Source organism: Phacochoerus africanus, chromosome 1, assembly GCF_016906955.1.
Source record: "Phacochoerus africanus isolate WHEZ1 chromosome 1, ROS_Pafr_v1, whole genome shotgun sequence".
In the NCBI taxonomy this organism is placed as follows: Eukaryota; Metazoa; Chordata; class Mammalia; order Artiodactyla; family Suidae; genus Phacochoerus; species Phacochoerus africanus.
The window spans coordinates 90,278,016-90,294,664 of record NC_062544.1 but is presented as its reverse complement, the minus strand read 5'-3'; the positions used below and the strand labels follow the sequence as shown (position 1 = coordinate 90,294,664).

Genomic DNA, 16,649 nt, shown 5'->3' with positions numbered 1-16,649 from the left:
GAAAAATCACTAGCAAATGTAAACTCAAATTCATTATAAGCTACTTTGCAAAGCATTTCCACTTCCCCCATAATATTTGTACTCATGACCAGCAATTTTGCATTAATTTATAGTTACATATTTTACAACTGTTAATTCATAAATGAATAGTGGGCTTTCACTTCAAAAGCCACACTTTACCTTAATTTTTTTTTTCATTAGTAGCTTTTTTTTTTTTTTGCCATTTCTTGGGCCACTCCTGTGGCATATGGAGGTTCCCAGGCTAGGGGTCTAATTGGAGCTGTAGCTTCCGGCCTACGCCAGAGCCACAGCAACGGTGGATCCGAGCCGCGTCTGCGACCTATACCACAGCTCACGGCAACGCCGGATCGTTAACCCACTGAGCAAGGGCAGGGATCGAACCTGAAACCTCATGGTTCCTACTCGGATTCATTAACCACTGTGCCACGACGGGAACTCCTACCTTAATATTTATACTTTAAATCATACCAAACATTAGTGACATCCCACAATAACCTTATGAAGAAAGAAATCCATATACACAGGTTAATTATCTCTAAAAATAAAAACTCCACCTACGTACGTGTTCAATGTAGCAACACCAATGTTATGAGAAATCGTGTGCGGATTGAATAGCCCTAGATTTTCCAAAGCTCTTACTAAATAGAAATAATTTTTACTGTAATAAGATGAATACTAAACATTGACTCTAGAGAAGTTAAGTATGTTGAATACTTAGCTTAAAAAATGACCTGCAATTTACATTCAAAATGAGTTTAGCATTGTTGTAGAATTTTTTTTTTTTTGTCTTTTTACAACTGGTGCCTGCAGCATATGGAAATTCCCAGGCTAGGGGTCAAATCAGAGCTGCAACCACTGGCCTATGCCACAGCCACAGCAATGCAGATCCAAGCTGCGTTTGCAACCTACACCACAGCTCATGGCAATATTGGATCCTTAACTCACTGAGCAAGGCCAGGGGTCAAACCTGCAACCTCATGGATAATAGTTGGGTTTGTTACTGCTAAGCCACAACAGGAACACTGTAAAAAAAATTTTTTTAAAGATTTTTATTTTTTCTGTTATACTTGATTTACAATGTCTGTCAATGTCTACTGTATGACCCAACCATACACATATATATACATTCTTTTTCTCACATTATCCTCCATCATGTTCTATCATAAGCGACTAGATATAGTTCCCTGTGCTATACAGCTGGATTTCATTGCTTATCCTCTTAAAATGCAGAAGTTTACATCTCCTAACACCAAACCCCCAGTCCATCCCACTCCCTTCCTCTTCCCCTTGGCAACCACATGTGTTTGTTTCTTTTCTGTAAATAGGTTCATTTGTGCCATATATTAGATTCCAGATATAAGTGATATCATATGGTATTTGTCTTTCTCTTTCTGATTTACTTCACTTAGTATGAGAGTCTCTACTTCCATCCATGTTGCTGCAATGGCATTATTTTGTCCTTTTTTATGGCTGAGTGGTATTCCATTGTATATATGTACCACTTCCTCCTAATCCATCCATCCATCGATGGGCATTTAGGTTATTTCCAAGTCTTGGCTATTGTGAAAATTGTTTCAGTGATCATAGGTGTGCATGTATCTTTTTCAATGAAAATTTTGTCTGGATGTATGCCCAGGAGTGGGATTGCTGGGTCATATTGTAGTTTTATATTTAGATTTCTGAGGTATTTCCATACTGGTTTCCGTAGTGATTGTACCAATTTACATACCTACCAACAGTGTAGGAGGGTTCCCTTTTCCTCATACCCTCTCCAGCCTTTGTTATTTGTTGACTTGTTAATGATGGCCATTCTGACTGGTGTGAGGTGGTACCTCATTGTAGTTCTGATTTGCATTTCTCTAATAATTAGTGATGTTGAGCATTTTTTTCATGAGCCTGTTGGCCATCTGTATATCTTCTTTAGAGAAATGTCTATTTAGGTCTTCTGCCCATTTTTCGATTGGGTTGTTGGTTATTTGCTGTTGAGTTGTATAAGTTGTTAGTATATTTTAGAGATTAAGCCCTTGTCAGTTGCATCATTTGAAACTATTTTCTCCCATTCTGTAGGTTATCTTTTTTTTTTTTTCCCCCAAGGTTTCCTTTGCTTTGCAAAAGCTTTTAAGTTTGATTAGGTCCCATTGGTTTATTTTTGCTTTTATTTCTGTTGCCTTGGGAGTCTGATCTAAGAAAACATCTGTACAGTTGACGTCAGAGAATGTTTTTTTCTCTTCTATTTTTATGGTGTCTGGTTCTACTTTTAAGTCTTTAAGCAATTTTGAGTTTATTTTTTTTTGAATGGTGTTAGGGTGTGTTCTAGTTTCATTGATTTACATGCTGCTGTCCAGTTATTCCAGCACCACTTGCTGAAGAGACTGTCTTTTTCCCATTTTATAGTCTTGCCTCCTTTGTAGAAGATTAATTGACCATAGTTGTCTGGGTTTATTTCTGGATTCTCTATTCTGTTCCATTTTTCCATATGTCTGTTTTTGTACCATTACCATACTGTCTTGATTACTGTAGCTTTGTAATATTTTCTGAAGTCTGAGAGAGTAATGCCTCCTGCTTGTTTTTTTGTTCCTCAGGATTGCTTTGGCAATTCTGGGTCTTTTATGGTTCCATATAAATTTTCAGACTGTTTGTTCTAGTTCTGTGAAAATTGTCATGGGTAATTTGACAGTGATCGCATTAATGTTACAAAATCTATGTAGATTGCCCAAACAAAATTTCTAAGCAGTTTGTTAACTTTTCTACATGCATCTGGATTTGGTATGCATTGTTTTAAATCCCTGAATTTAGCTAACAGTCTTAAAAAATAATTTATTTTTTAGAGCAGTGTCGGACTCACAGCAAAATTGAGCAGAGGTTACAGATTTTCAGTATACATCCTGCCCTCACACATGCCCAGCCTCCCCCATTATCAACATCCTCCACCAAAGTGGGATCCTGGATATGATTCATTAACCTACATTGTCACATCATGATCACCCATAGTTTATAGTTTACATTACGGTTCACTCTTGGTGTTGAACATTCTGTGGATTTGGCAAAATTTATAATGACATGTTCATAATGACATTGAAATTTATAATGACATGTTTCCACTATTACAGGATCACACTGAGTATTTTACCACCTTAAAAAACCTATATGTTCTGCCTACTCATCTTTCCTTCCCTAATAGCCCCAGGCAACCACTGATTTATACTGTCTCCATAGTTTTGCCTTTTCTTCAATTTTTTTTTTTTTTTAGCTACACCCATGGCATGTGGAAATTCCAAGGCCAGGGACTGAACCTAAGCTGCAGCTGTGACCTATGCCACAACTGCAGCAAAACCAGATCTTTAACCCACTACGCCAGCCTGGGGAATGAATCCTTGCCTCCTTAGGTAAACCACTGCAGTCAGATTCTTAACCCATTGTGCCACAGCAGGAACTCCAAGTTTTGCCTTTTCTAAAATGTCATACAGACTTCTTTCACTCAAGAACATGCATTTAGATTTCCTTTCTGACTTTTTATGGCCTTTTTTTTTTTTTTTTTTTTGACTTTTCACAGCCCCACTTGCCACATACGGAAGTTTCCAGGCTAGGGGTCAAATCGGAGCTGCAGCTGCCAGCCTACATCACAGCCACAGCAACACATGATCCAAGCCGTATCTGTGACCTATACCACAGCTCATGGCAATGCAAGATCCTTAACCCACTGAGGGGAGCCAGAGATTTAACCCACATCCTCATGGATACTAGGCAGGTTTGTTACCAGTGAACCACAATGGGAATGCTTCTTTTTTTTTTTTTAGCAGTGAATAATATTCCCTTTTCTGAGTGTACCACAGTTTACTTATCTATTCACCTACTAAAGGACTCTTTGGTTGCTTCCAAGTTTGGGCAATTATGTATAAAGCAGCTATAAATATCTGTGTACATATTTTTTGCATGGGTATAAGGTTTCAACACTTTTGGGTGAATATCAAGGAGCTAGATTACCAAATACTATGGTAAGTGTATGTTGTATTTTGCAAGAAACCCCCAAACTGTATTCTAAAGTGGTGGTACCATCTTGCATTCTCAGCAGGAATGAATGAGGATTCCATTTGGTCCACATAGTCATCAGGATTTGGCGTTGTCAGTGTTTCAGATTTGGGGCATTCTGATAGGTGTGTAGTGGTGTCTCATTGTTTTAATTTGCATTTTATGGATGATGTATGATATGGAGCATATTTTCATATGTTTATCTTCTTTGGTGAGGTGTTTAATAGACTTTTTATTATTAATGTTTCAATTGAGGATATAGCTGCAAGAAATATATGTATTTGGTTTATTCAATAAATTGAAAAACTGAAATATGGGAAGATTAAGTGGCTTACGTTTGCTCACCACCTTTAAGTCTTTTAGACTTTGGACCTCTCCCCTGCAAGAGTCTTTCTGGACAGTCTGTCCTCTCTCCAAATCATTTAACTTGACCTTTATGCAGTGACCTCTTTGAGAACAAGTCAAAGGATGTCCCTCTTGCTCAAGGGTTTCACAGAGAAATGAGAACCTTCCAAGGTTCTTACGCCTCCAGAGTAAGCTTACTGTGTTTGCAGCCAGTCTCCCCAAGTCTGCCCCTTTTAGAACCCAAGGCTTAGTAACCTATCTTCTCCTTTCCTGTTTGCACTTCTCACATTGCTCTGTCCTTCTCTCCACCCTTTAAAACTACCTACACTCTCAGCAGAGGCTCAAACAGTCTTTCATTATGATTTTATTGATTTTCCTCATCTGAAACAAACACTTCATTTTTTCATGGCATTTTCTTTGTGCCTTTCTTATATGTTTAATAATTTTTGGTGCACATGTGTTAAGAATCGTTTCAGTATACACCTTGATAGTGGGTAGAATGTTTTGGTACCTGTTCTTGCTCTGCTTTGCTGTGCCTACAAACGCATAGCAGTTTGTAGAATTGAATGATGGTTTCTTTTCTTTCTTTCTTTTTCTTTTTAGGGCCTCACCTGTGGCATATGGAAGTTCCCAGGCTCGGGGTTGAATCTGAGCTCCAGCTGCTGGCCTATGCCACAGCCACAGCAATGCAGGATCTGAGTTGCCTCTGCAACCTATAGCACAGCTCATAGCAACGCTGATCCTTGACCCCCTGAGAGATGCCAGGGATCAAACCTGCATCCTCATGGATACTAGTTGGGTTCATTTCCACTGTGTCACAGCAAGAACTACTGAATTATGGTCTCTAATGCCAAGAGTCACTGTACAATGTTGACATCAGCCAAAGTTTGACTACTATATAATTGAATATCTACAAATAAAATTGTATGTTTTCACTATTAACTTTGCTCAGGAGAAAGATGAAATGATTATTTTGACAACTATTTCTTATATTCTATTGTATTTCTCCCTTCCTGTGATCCTTTACTTAAACACATTAACTATTCTTTGAATAAATATAAAATATAAAAATATAATCCTGGTTTTTATCTGGGTAGAATAAAAAACACTAAGGAATTGATATTTTTTAAAAAAGTGTCACCTTTACTATGTCTGAGTATGGCTGTTATTTAATCTTTAAATAGTTTACTCTTGTAATGTCAGTTCAATGTTTATCTAGATATAGTATAGCTGTTCTATCTAGAGAAGGGAATTTTGCAAATTTAAATAGAGTGAAGACATTTGTCATAGATGTTTCTGTGAATGGTTGTGATGGGAATTTTTTTTTTCTTTTTTTTAGAGCCGCACTGGCGGCATATGGAGGTTCCCAGGCCAGGGATCCAATCAGAGCTACAGACGCCGGCCTGCACCACAGCTACAGCAATTCCTTCCGGATACTTATTAACCTGCTGAGCGAGGCCAGGGATCAAACCCACCACCTCTTGGTTCTTAGTTGGGTTCGTTTCCACTGAGCCACGTTGGGAATTCCAGTGATGGGAAATTTTTGTTGGCTTAATTTGAATGATTTTTTTCTTTTGCATTATCTCATAAGAGCAGACTTTGTGTAACCATTTTTACAGCAAGTTATTGTGGCTACCATTTCAGAGGACTAGAACTGGCTTCGGCTCTTGTCATCGCTGGGGGAGAGACTTGATTAGAGCATTTCCAGTGGATGGTAAAATAATTTGACTAGTTCATTAAGTTTTTCCTATTGCGAAAAAGAGGCAGTTCTACAGGGCAGGATATGGCTTAGCACTTTTAACATGAAACTAGCTCCCAATGAGGGCCTATGTCTATAAGTACTATGAGCACGAATTCTACCTGCTTTCACTTGGGTACACACAAGCGCAAACATGCTGAAGAGAGCAATTAATTTTGATATGATAGAAGAGAAAACTCATTAAAAAAATCTGTAACGGGTGTTCCCATTGTGGCTCAGTGCAAACAAATCTGACTTGTATCCATGAGGTCACAGGTTTGATCCCTGGCCTTGATCAGTGGGTTAAGGATCTGGCGTTGCCATGGGCTGTGGTGTAGGTCACAAACGTGGCTTGGATCTGATGTTGCTGTGGCTGTGGCACAGGCCAGCAGCTGTAGCTCTGATTCAACCCTTATACTGGGAACCTCCATGTGCTGTGAGCATGGCCCTAAAAAGACAAAAAATTAAAAAAAGAATAAAAAATCTGCGAAGGGTCAGTTGGAAGGGAAAACATACACGAAGGTTTTGCCTTTTTCCAATAAAATTTGGTTTGAACTTTTGTGTTACCCCTAAATGTTTCAGACAGAAAAATGGCAAAGCTTAAATGGCAGCTAATAATAGATTGTTGTCAATATCCTATGCTTTCAAAGGTAGAAAGCACTCTTTTTAGAAATTTCATATTTCCCTTGCAAGTTTAGTTAGATTGTGTATAACTGTTTTGAATTAGTTCAATGAGTACAAAATGAATTAATCCTACATTCGCTTGTCAATGGGTGAATGAATACCTAGCTGTGTGTTGTAAAAATCTCATTCTTCAGGATGAGGCCGAAGAATATGGAAAGTGTGTGTGTTTGGGGAGTCAACCCTGAATTCCGGGTCTCCCTTTTCTCTTACTAACTGAAGGATCTTGGCAAAGTTATTTCCACCTGTGCCTCAGTTTTAGGTGTACAGCAAAGTGAGTCAGTTATACGCATACCCATTCTTTTTTCCCATAAATATTATTACAGAATATTGAATAGATTTCCCTGTACTATTCAGTAGGTCCCTGTTTGTTATCCATTTTACATACATTAATGTGCATATGCCAATCCCTTCCTCCACATCCATCCCTCCTCCCCACTGCTTCCCCTTTGGCAACCACAAGACCGATTTTGAAATCTGTGTCTGTTTCTGTCCTATAAACAAATCCTTTTGTATCATTTTTTATTAGATTCCAGATATAAGTGATATCATAAGACATTTGTCTTTCTCTATCTGACTTACTTCACTTAGTGTGACAATCTCTAGGTCCATCCCCATTGCTGCAAATGGCATTATTTCTCCTTAGAGCATTTTCTGGTATACAGAGTTTCTGTGAAATGAGTGGTTCTGGCTTCACCTTTTGTATGGTGCAGAATTTACCATCTTTATGATTCACACCAGGAGAATTTCCCATCAATCTTGGGTAGATGATGGAACTCAAAATTTTCTAGTTTAAACAAGTCCCTTTTCAACAGGGCAGTATGCACATGGCTCTATCTTACCCATAGCACTTTACATCCCAGTGTTGGCCAGAATTCTCCCTCCTCTTGAGGATGGTGACATTTCTTGATATTGATAAATATCACTGACTTGTCTATATCTTCCTACCTGTTAAACCACTGGAGAAACTTCATAGCAGAATATCTATATCTTGATTTTTTTTCTTGCTTTCTACTGTTATATTTTCCTATAAAACACATTTATAGCAGTGTAAATAATTTCCTCTGGGATCTCGTGAATAAGTCATGATTCTTTTTTTGGTACTTTGATTTCTTTGGCTCTCATGGAATGTTGCTTTTGCCCTTTGGATGTTTAGAGACCACATTTTGCAGCCCCAGTACTCCTTCTAATTATAGAAGTAACATAAGAAAACCTAAAAGTAGGTATGAGGTAGAGAACGGAGGCACAAACAAGAGTCTAGAGCAAAGAGATATAAGAGTTCAATCAGACATTTAAGACAATTCATGCAAAATGCATTTGGGACTTGGAGATACTGACTTAAATGGTAATGGATCAATTAACATAGCACAAAATTTAAAAATGTTAGCTGTATTTTGAAAGATAGTAATGTGACCGAAATAATGAGGGAAACAATTACCGTAAATTTGGTACTCACCTTAGCATACTTGTGAGAAGCCAGACAAGAGGGAATATTCTATGAAAATAAAAAATCTTAATGTTAAAATACAATAAGGTGAATACAGAGTGAAGAGAGACCTAAGGAATAAAGGCCAACAAAAATGTTGCTATTTGAGTAGAAAATGTTGCGGTTCAAAAAGTCTTGTAGTTTGAGAGAATAAAATGACCATTTTCCTCCCATATTGAAATTGAAATAATATGCGATATGATATAACACAAAGAAGAGTTATGCTAAAATAGAACATATGTTTAGTTTTTAAAGGACGCTCCATATTGTGGTTGTGCCAATTTACATTTCCACCAATAGTGTAGGAGGGTTCCCTTTTCTCTCTACCCTCCCCAGCATTTATTGTTTGCATACTTTTGATGATGGCCATTCTGACTGGAGCGAAGTGATAACTCATTGTAGTTTTGACTGGCATTTCTCTAATAACTAGTGATGTTGAGCATCTTTTCATGTGTTTTTGGCCATCTGGGTGTCTTCTTGGATATATTTATATGTATAACTGATTCACTTCACTGTACACCAGAAACTAATACAACATCGTAAATCAGTTGTAATCCAGTAAAATTAAATGAGAAAATTAAAAAGTAGAATGTATGACAATTTTTTAGAAGTATAAAGTAACAGAACACATGACATAAAGTAAAAAGAGAAAATTACTACAAGTAATGAATGAGTAATCTTAAAAGAAGAAAGACCATACTTCATTCACATTCAAAAAGCAGAGCTTTAAGATATTTGAATTAGTTAAAAATCATCCTAAATGCTCAAAAAATAAGGAATTGGTTAGCATTCATGTATCAGAAGTCTCCACTGCCTTGAAATGAATATGAAGACCTGCAGAGTCTGCCATAGGAAGACATTTATGAGACATTTTAGGTGAACAAAATAGACAACACAGAGTATAATCCTATCTTTTTGTACATACTCAGACATAGGAAAAATTCACTAAAGAATTACAAGTAAGTCGCTTTTAGTAGCAAAATCATGATTATTAATTCCTTCAAAAATGTTTACTGAACACCTGCTGTATTAAAGGCACTACTCAAGGCTCTAGATAAATATTTGTGAACCAACTGTTATGCTTCCTGCTTTCATAGCATTTAAAAAATGCTAGAGAAAAATCAGACACTTAATAAGTAAATAGATGAATATGATTAATTAGACATTATTGATAAGTGCTCAGAAGGTAATATGCATGATATCAGAATGCTGTGATTTAGGGTAGAGGAGCAGGTAACAGGCTGGTGGGTTGCACACAGCATCTCTTGGAAGATAACTACTCTGGCATTTGAAGGAAGGGAAAGAGTCAGCTCTATGAACAGCTAGGGGAAGAACATGAGAGGTTGGGGACATGAGAAGAACATGAATAGGTTAACACCAGCCTTTTTTTTTTTTAATTCAAGAAGCTCAGGAGGTACAGATTCAGGGAATATGTTTGTAAAAACAGAATATACTAGAGTAAGTTTTGATTTCTATTTTCTTTATGCTTACATCACAGAATGTTTAGAGCAGTCATTTTGTTACTTAGATCTTTTGATAATCAGGGGGTAAAAAAGCCATAAAAGTTAGTAAAAAGATGTCCAAGTTGCAGAATGAATAAAGATGGAGCCTTCTGAAAGGGAGCCCACCTATCCTGTTAGTAAGAATGTAAATTGGTAGCACCACTATAAAAAACACAATGGAGGTTCCTTAGAGAACTAGACATAAAACTACTATATGATCCAGCAATCCCACTCCTGGGCATATATCCAGATAAAACTATAATTCAAAAAGATATATCTACCCCTATGATCATTGCAGCAATATTCACAACAGTTAAGACATGGCAGCAACCTAAATGTCCATCAACTGATGAATGGATTAAGAAGTTATGGTGCATATACACAATGGAATACTACTCAGGCATCAAAAGAATGAAATAATGCCATTTATGGCAATATGGATGCAACTAGAGATTTTCATACTAAGTGAAGTAAGTCATAAAGAGAAACACAATTACCATATGATATCACTTATATGTGGAATCTATATTATGGCACAAATTAACTTACCTACAGAACAGAAATAGACTCACAAACATGGAGAACAGACTTGTAGTTGCCAAGGGGTAGGAGGAAGGGAGAGGGATGGACTGAGAGTTTGGGGTTAAAAGGAGCAAACTGTTACATTTAGAATGAATAAACAACACAGTCCTACTGTATAGCACAGGGAAATATATCCAGTCTCCTGGGAGAGACCATGATGAAAAATAATATTAAAAAAAGAATGTACATATGTATATGTATGACTGAGTCACTTTGCTGTACAGCAGAAATTGGCACAACATTATAAACAAGCTATACTTTAATACAAATAAAAAATGTTGGGAGTTCCTGTCGTGGCTCAGTGGTTAACAAATCCGACTAGAAACCACGAGGTTGCGGGTTCGATCCCTGGCCTCGCTCAGGGGGTTAAGGATCCGGCATTGCTGTGAGCTGTGGTGTAGGTCACAGACTCGCCTCGGATCTCGAGTTGCTGTGGCTCTGGCGTAGGCTGGCGGCTATGGCTCTGATTAGACCCCTAGCCTGGGAACCTCCATATGCCGCGGGTGCAGCCCTAAAAAGACAAAAAGACAAAAAAAATGTTAAAAAATTTATAAGAAGATGGGGTCTTCTGGTATTGGCAAAGTCAAAGTTATTAAAGATACAGGGAAGAGGAATTTTCACAGAGGAAACATCAAAGTCGAAATTTGAGAAAGCTAAAGGTTAAGTAAATGAACAGTGACCATAAAGTATGCAGTTTGTTGCTAGATTTTGGAGAGGGCAGGGGTTGGGATATGGGAAGCTGAGCTGTAACCAGAAAGGAATGGCCCTAGATGAATATGCGACCAGATTCTTCTTATTTGGTAACACATTACAGAGAGGGGAGCTACTCCTCATCACTCCTGAAGATGTAGCTTGTATGTCACTCCATGAAGCCTTCCTGATGACCAGCATAGTATGGTGTTTGCTTTCTGAATTTTTACATTATTTCTACCTAACACTGTAATTTACACTGCTACAAGCAATTCTAGCACTTAATTGGGGACAACTTCTTTATTTTCCAATTGTATCATGAATAAGCCCTCTACTGAATTAAAGTTACATGTTTAATTTATTTCCATGGATGTAAAAATCATAATTGTGTGAGAAGGACTCAAAAAGTTGGCTAAAGAGAATCATTTTTTAAAAGTTACATACATAACAAACATTGTATCTTTATTTATAAAGTAAATGGATACTCACTTTTCCAATCTTTTAAAGTAAGGCAAAAATCTTTTCTTGGAATATGCATTTCTTGTTTGAGGTACGAGTTTATCCTCCTTGAATAAAATTCACCCATTATGAATCATCTACAATTTTCAATTTCTTGAATGAGATGTTAAAGACATTCTTAGAGAAATTTGAGAATAGAATCCTTCTAACATTCTGCATTTTCCTCTTGTTCCTTTAAAAGTTGTTATACCCCAAATTTGATTTGACCTAGTATTTCTAAAGGACTTGCCTTTATCAAAACTTTCCAGACGCATTAAGCTGAGATTTCATATGAACCACTCTTTTAATCCACATGTTTATCAGTTTATAGAAATATTCAATTAAATTACGTCATTACAAGAAGTCCAACTGGAATTAACACTTTGGAGACAAACTTAATTTATACTTGTTAAAATATAACTCAGTTGGTGTAATCCCTGTCATTAAGTAGAGTGTGCATGTGTACTGGTTGTGGTCAACATACCATTGGCATTAGTTGGTATATTTTCCAGAGGGGGGGTTGGGAGGGCATCAGGTAATCTATGATTGGAAAATAGACAAAAAGCCTTCTTCCATACTTTCAGTACTCAATTTTTTTTTATTTCAATCTTTTAGTTTAGATATCTAATCATGATAGATCATTGGAACAATTATTGCATTCAAGAATGGCCATGAAAGTGTTTTGATGAAATAGTAATGCTTCACAGAGGAATGTAGGAATCCGCCTTGCGTTAAATAAGACAATGCCTGTGAAGTAGTTAGCACATTGTATGGCACACAGAAGATGCCTGACCAACTGTTAGTAGTTCAGTCTTAACCCACATTCTCCTTTGAAGACTAACGAGAAAGTGAAGGTAGCCTCAGAAATGGTTTTGTGATTGTTATGAAGAGGATAGGGGTTTCTTTCCTTAGGCATATCTGGGATCACTCAGGTATTTTCGGGACATACTTTAATTTTATATTATTTTATTTTATTACTATTTTTGCTTTTTAGGACGCTCCCAGGCTAGGGGTCAAATAAGAGCTTCAGCTGCTGGCCTATGCCACAGTCACAGCAACACGGGATCCGAGCCATGTCTGCAACCTGCACCACAGCTCATGGCAACGCTGGATTCTTAACCCACTGAGCAAGGCCAGGGATTGAACCTGCATTCCCAGGAATCCTAGTCGGGTTCATTAACTGCTGAGCCACGAAGGTAACTCCCCGCCCTGATTCTTATTTTAGCTAAAAACTGGGGAGGTGGGCTAAAACCCTTTGCATCTTAATGAAAGTTCCAAGGATAACTTTATCCATTGCTGTGGTTTAAAATGTAAATAACCACCACCAGAAAAGAAATCCTTGACCCAGAAAACATTCAGTGCCATGAATTAGATATCTGATTTGGCTCCTACACAGCCATGAGTTGACATCAATTCATTTATGTCTTTAGTGGTTTGGGGAGCCCAGGAGATTGGGCCCCCTAAGATCTTTTCAGAGGGTCCATGAAGTCAAAACTATTTTCATAATTTCACTACAATGTTATTTGCCTTTTTCGCCCTCATTTACTCATAAGTATGCAGTAGAGTTTTTCTAGAGACTAAATGAAGTGTGATATTGCAACAGAGTGCATGCAGAAGTAGATGGGACATTCCAGTTTTCATTTATTAAGCCAAATACTAAATAGATCTGCAAAAAGGTAAAACAACACTATTTTCTCACTACTTATTTTAGAAAACAGGTTTTTTTTTTTTTTAAATAAAACATGCCTTTTATGGTAGCATGATGAGTTTGTTATTGTTATTTATAAATCAATAAATCAACATTTTGAAATTTTCTATTTTCATTTCAAATATGGTAAATTTTGAAAAATATTTACCCACATGAACAAAAAGCTTTTGGGGGCCGTAAATAATTGTTAGAGCGTAAAAAGATCCTGAGATCAAGAAATTCTAAGCCGAAAAAAACCAAAAACCAAAAAACAAAAGAAAGGAGTTCCCACTGTGGTGCAGTGGAAATCCGACTAGGAACCATGAGGTTGCACGTTCGATCCCTGGCCTCACTCAGTGGGTTAAGGATCCAGCATTGCCATGAGCAGTGGTGTAGGCCTCAGATGCGGCTCAAATCTGATGTTGCTGTGGCTGTGGTGTAGGCCAGCAGCTACAGCTCCAGTTCGACTCCTAGTCTGGAAACCTCCATGTGCTAAGAACCAATGATGTAGAGAAAGAGATTCTGGAGCGAACCCTAGGAAGTGGTACAGCTGACTGATGTAGGATTTCTAATGATCGGTCAACATTTAACAGGTGGATATGATTATGGATACTTGATTCCAAACACTCTTAAAGGAGGATGAATAAATTCCAAGAGCACTTAAACATTTTGCCTTAAACCTTTTAAAGCAAAGCCAACACAATGTAGAATAATTAATGAAAGGGAAAAAAACCGACTGATGCTTCTAAAGAATACTAGCATAAGAGGAAATGAGAGGGGAATAAATGATCATTCCTTGTAATGGCATAGTCTTTTAAAATGTGGATCAAGTTTGAATCTAACTAGCAAGTTTTAAAAGTTTCTGAAAGTGTCTATTTTTACTGTGAAATTGCAATCTAGCTAATTAACTACTATTTTGTTAATTTTCTTTATTAATATTTTTCTTTCTCCTATATGCTGGCAGTTACAATGCATTGCTTTAAAAGATATGAAGAAGAAATAGCTGCTTGAATACCAAGCCAATGTAGTAATCACTTAAAAAAAATACTTGGATTCTAAAAATAGCATGGGTAATTTTGTATGCAGTTTGATAGTATGTTTAACTATAGCCTTTTAGTAGCGTGTGCTGTACTCCATGATTCATCTTTGTGAGTCACGATTAACAACATGACCTATTTGTATATGTTTGGTTTGGGAGTATTGGGTAACAATTGGTGAGAAACTCCAATGGTATCATTAAGATTCAAGAACCGTTACAAAGGCAGGTCTTTGGAATAACATTTCATTAATTGCCCACGTAGTTTTCAATCAGCAACTAACCCTTAATTATTCTTTAAGTTCATCCTTGAGCATGCATTTCTTAAAATAACATTTATCATTTTTAAAAAATATTGCAAAAGGAATCTGTATTCATTGCAGAAAATAAAGTATGGCGATGTTAACAGAATTAGTAAGTATCATAGGCACATTGGTTCTCATATATATCACCCTATGAATAATTTGGTCGGTATCTATCTAGTCTGTTTTGACATGTAAATACATACATTTACGTTTCAAAAATGGGACCATACTGTACATACTCTTGTAAATTGCTTTTCTCTCAATAGTATTTCATTAACATTTTTCTTTCAAGTATACATTTTTTAGTATACACATTATCTAAAGTTCTCCAGATATTTTTATTGCTATTACCTTAGATTATAAAAATATATCACGCTTTTTTTTCTATGTGTGTTTTTTATTTTGAAATAAGGACTGCTTTTTGAACTGTGAATATATACAAACAGACACATGATTGTATGCATATATGTTATAAAATACATTCACATACATATGTGTGTGTGCATATGTCCACATATGTCATAAAGAAGGAAGTGGTTAAGTCTGAATATGCCAATTTTGACATGATAAATAAAGGTTATAATCAAATTCTAAAGAAAAACTAGTAAGATAAATTTTTCTCAACCTAAAAGACAAAGAATTATTTTTTCTTTTTTTTCATTTATTAGAATATAGTTGTTTTATAGTACTGTGTCAATTTCTGCTGTATATCATAGTGACCCAGTCATAGATATACATTCATGCTGTCTTAAAGGTTACATCACTTAGGGTTCTTGGTTGCAAACAACAGAAGTGGACTCTGGCTAAATTTCCCAGAAGAGGGGTTTACTGAAAATATTGGTAGCTCCCAGGATGGGAGGTAAGATGGGCCAACCCAGCTCAGAACACAGGAAATAAATGCCCACTACAAAGAAATGCTAGAGATTGCTACCTAAATATATGCCCATTAAAAAATTTAGACCTACCTGCTTGACTTTGTAGAATCTATTCCATTCGCTGAGATTGGAACTAAGAGAAAATAGGTATGAGCAAGAAGCCAAAATGGTAAAAGAGGAACACCAATATAAATGGGAGGGACTCCTGTAGCTCTGAACCAGAGGAGTTCTTATATAATCAGCCCAGCAGACCAAAGACCCCTCAGCTTGCTGCCCCTGGATTCAGATGAAAGAGGCTGATTTCAGGTCTCACTTGTGGCTATTTACAGAACATACGCACTGCTGCTGTTTATTTGAGTGATGGACATGACCACAGTAGACTGCCCTGAGAAGGCTTTGAAAGCCAGCTGCAAACAACGGCTGGAAGTCAGTTGGAATCAAGGGCTGGATGACCTCAATGTGAAATGCTCAGTCTGTGGCAACGTGGCAAAGCAGAGAATGCGAACCCAGGATACGAAGGATCTTAAGATTTCAAGCTGTGCTATGTAGTAGGGACAAATCAAGCCCTTGACTCTCCCTTGCAATCACTGTCTGAGACCATGTGTTAGGATGACTGATACAACAGCTTGACACGGGGCCTTTGGAAATACAAGATGCATTCTTGGGGGGTAGGCGAGAAAATACTACATTTTGAAAAGACAGCTTCTACTAAAACCTTTTCTTTTTTTTTTTTTTTTGACCACACCCCTGGCAGGCAGATGATCCTGGGCCAGGGATTAAACTCATGCCACAGCAGGAACAACACCAGATCCTTAATCACTTGGCCACCAGGGAACTTTCAAAAAGAAGAGATTTATATGAAAAGCTCTTCTGAGCACTTTTCAGTCAGTATTTCATTTAATTCTCTAACAATCCTGCGATGTATATGCAGGTATTATTCCCATTCTGCAGATGAGAAAATAAGGTACAAGGAAATTAAATAAGTGACCCCGAATCCCACTGTCAGTATCTACATAGAAAGCCTGGTAATATGGGGCCAGAATCTGTATACTTAACCTCTATGCTTTGGTGCTTTTGCCTTTCAGGGCATAGCTAGGGCAAAGGCCTTGAGGCTGGAACAAACGTGGAGTTTTTAGGAGAGCAAAAGCTCAGTATAGCTGGTGTTTATTTAGGC

At 37.2% G+C, this 16,649-nt stretch overlaps 1 long non-coding RNA gene across 2 annotated transcripts in view; it reads right to left on the bottom strand.

The window, feature by feature from the left end:
- The window catches only part of LOC125111995 (uncharacterized), a 60,986-nt gene extending 45,211 nt beyond the window's left edge, over window positions 1–15,775 (bottom strand). For both annotated transcript variants that reach the window (XR_007131007.1, XR_007131006.1), the window contains exons 1-2: window positions 15,566–15,775; window positions 8,271–8,309 (exon numbers count right to left, since the gene is read on the bottom strand). This is a non-coding gene — a long non-coding RNA (uncharacterized LOC125111995). The remainder of the gene's footprint in view (window positions 1–8,270; window positions 8,310–15,565) is intronic.
- Between the last annotated feature and the right edge of the window lie 874 nt (window positions 15,776–16,649).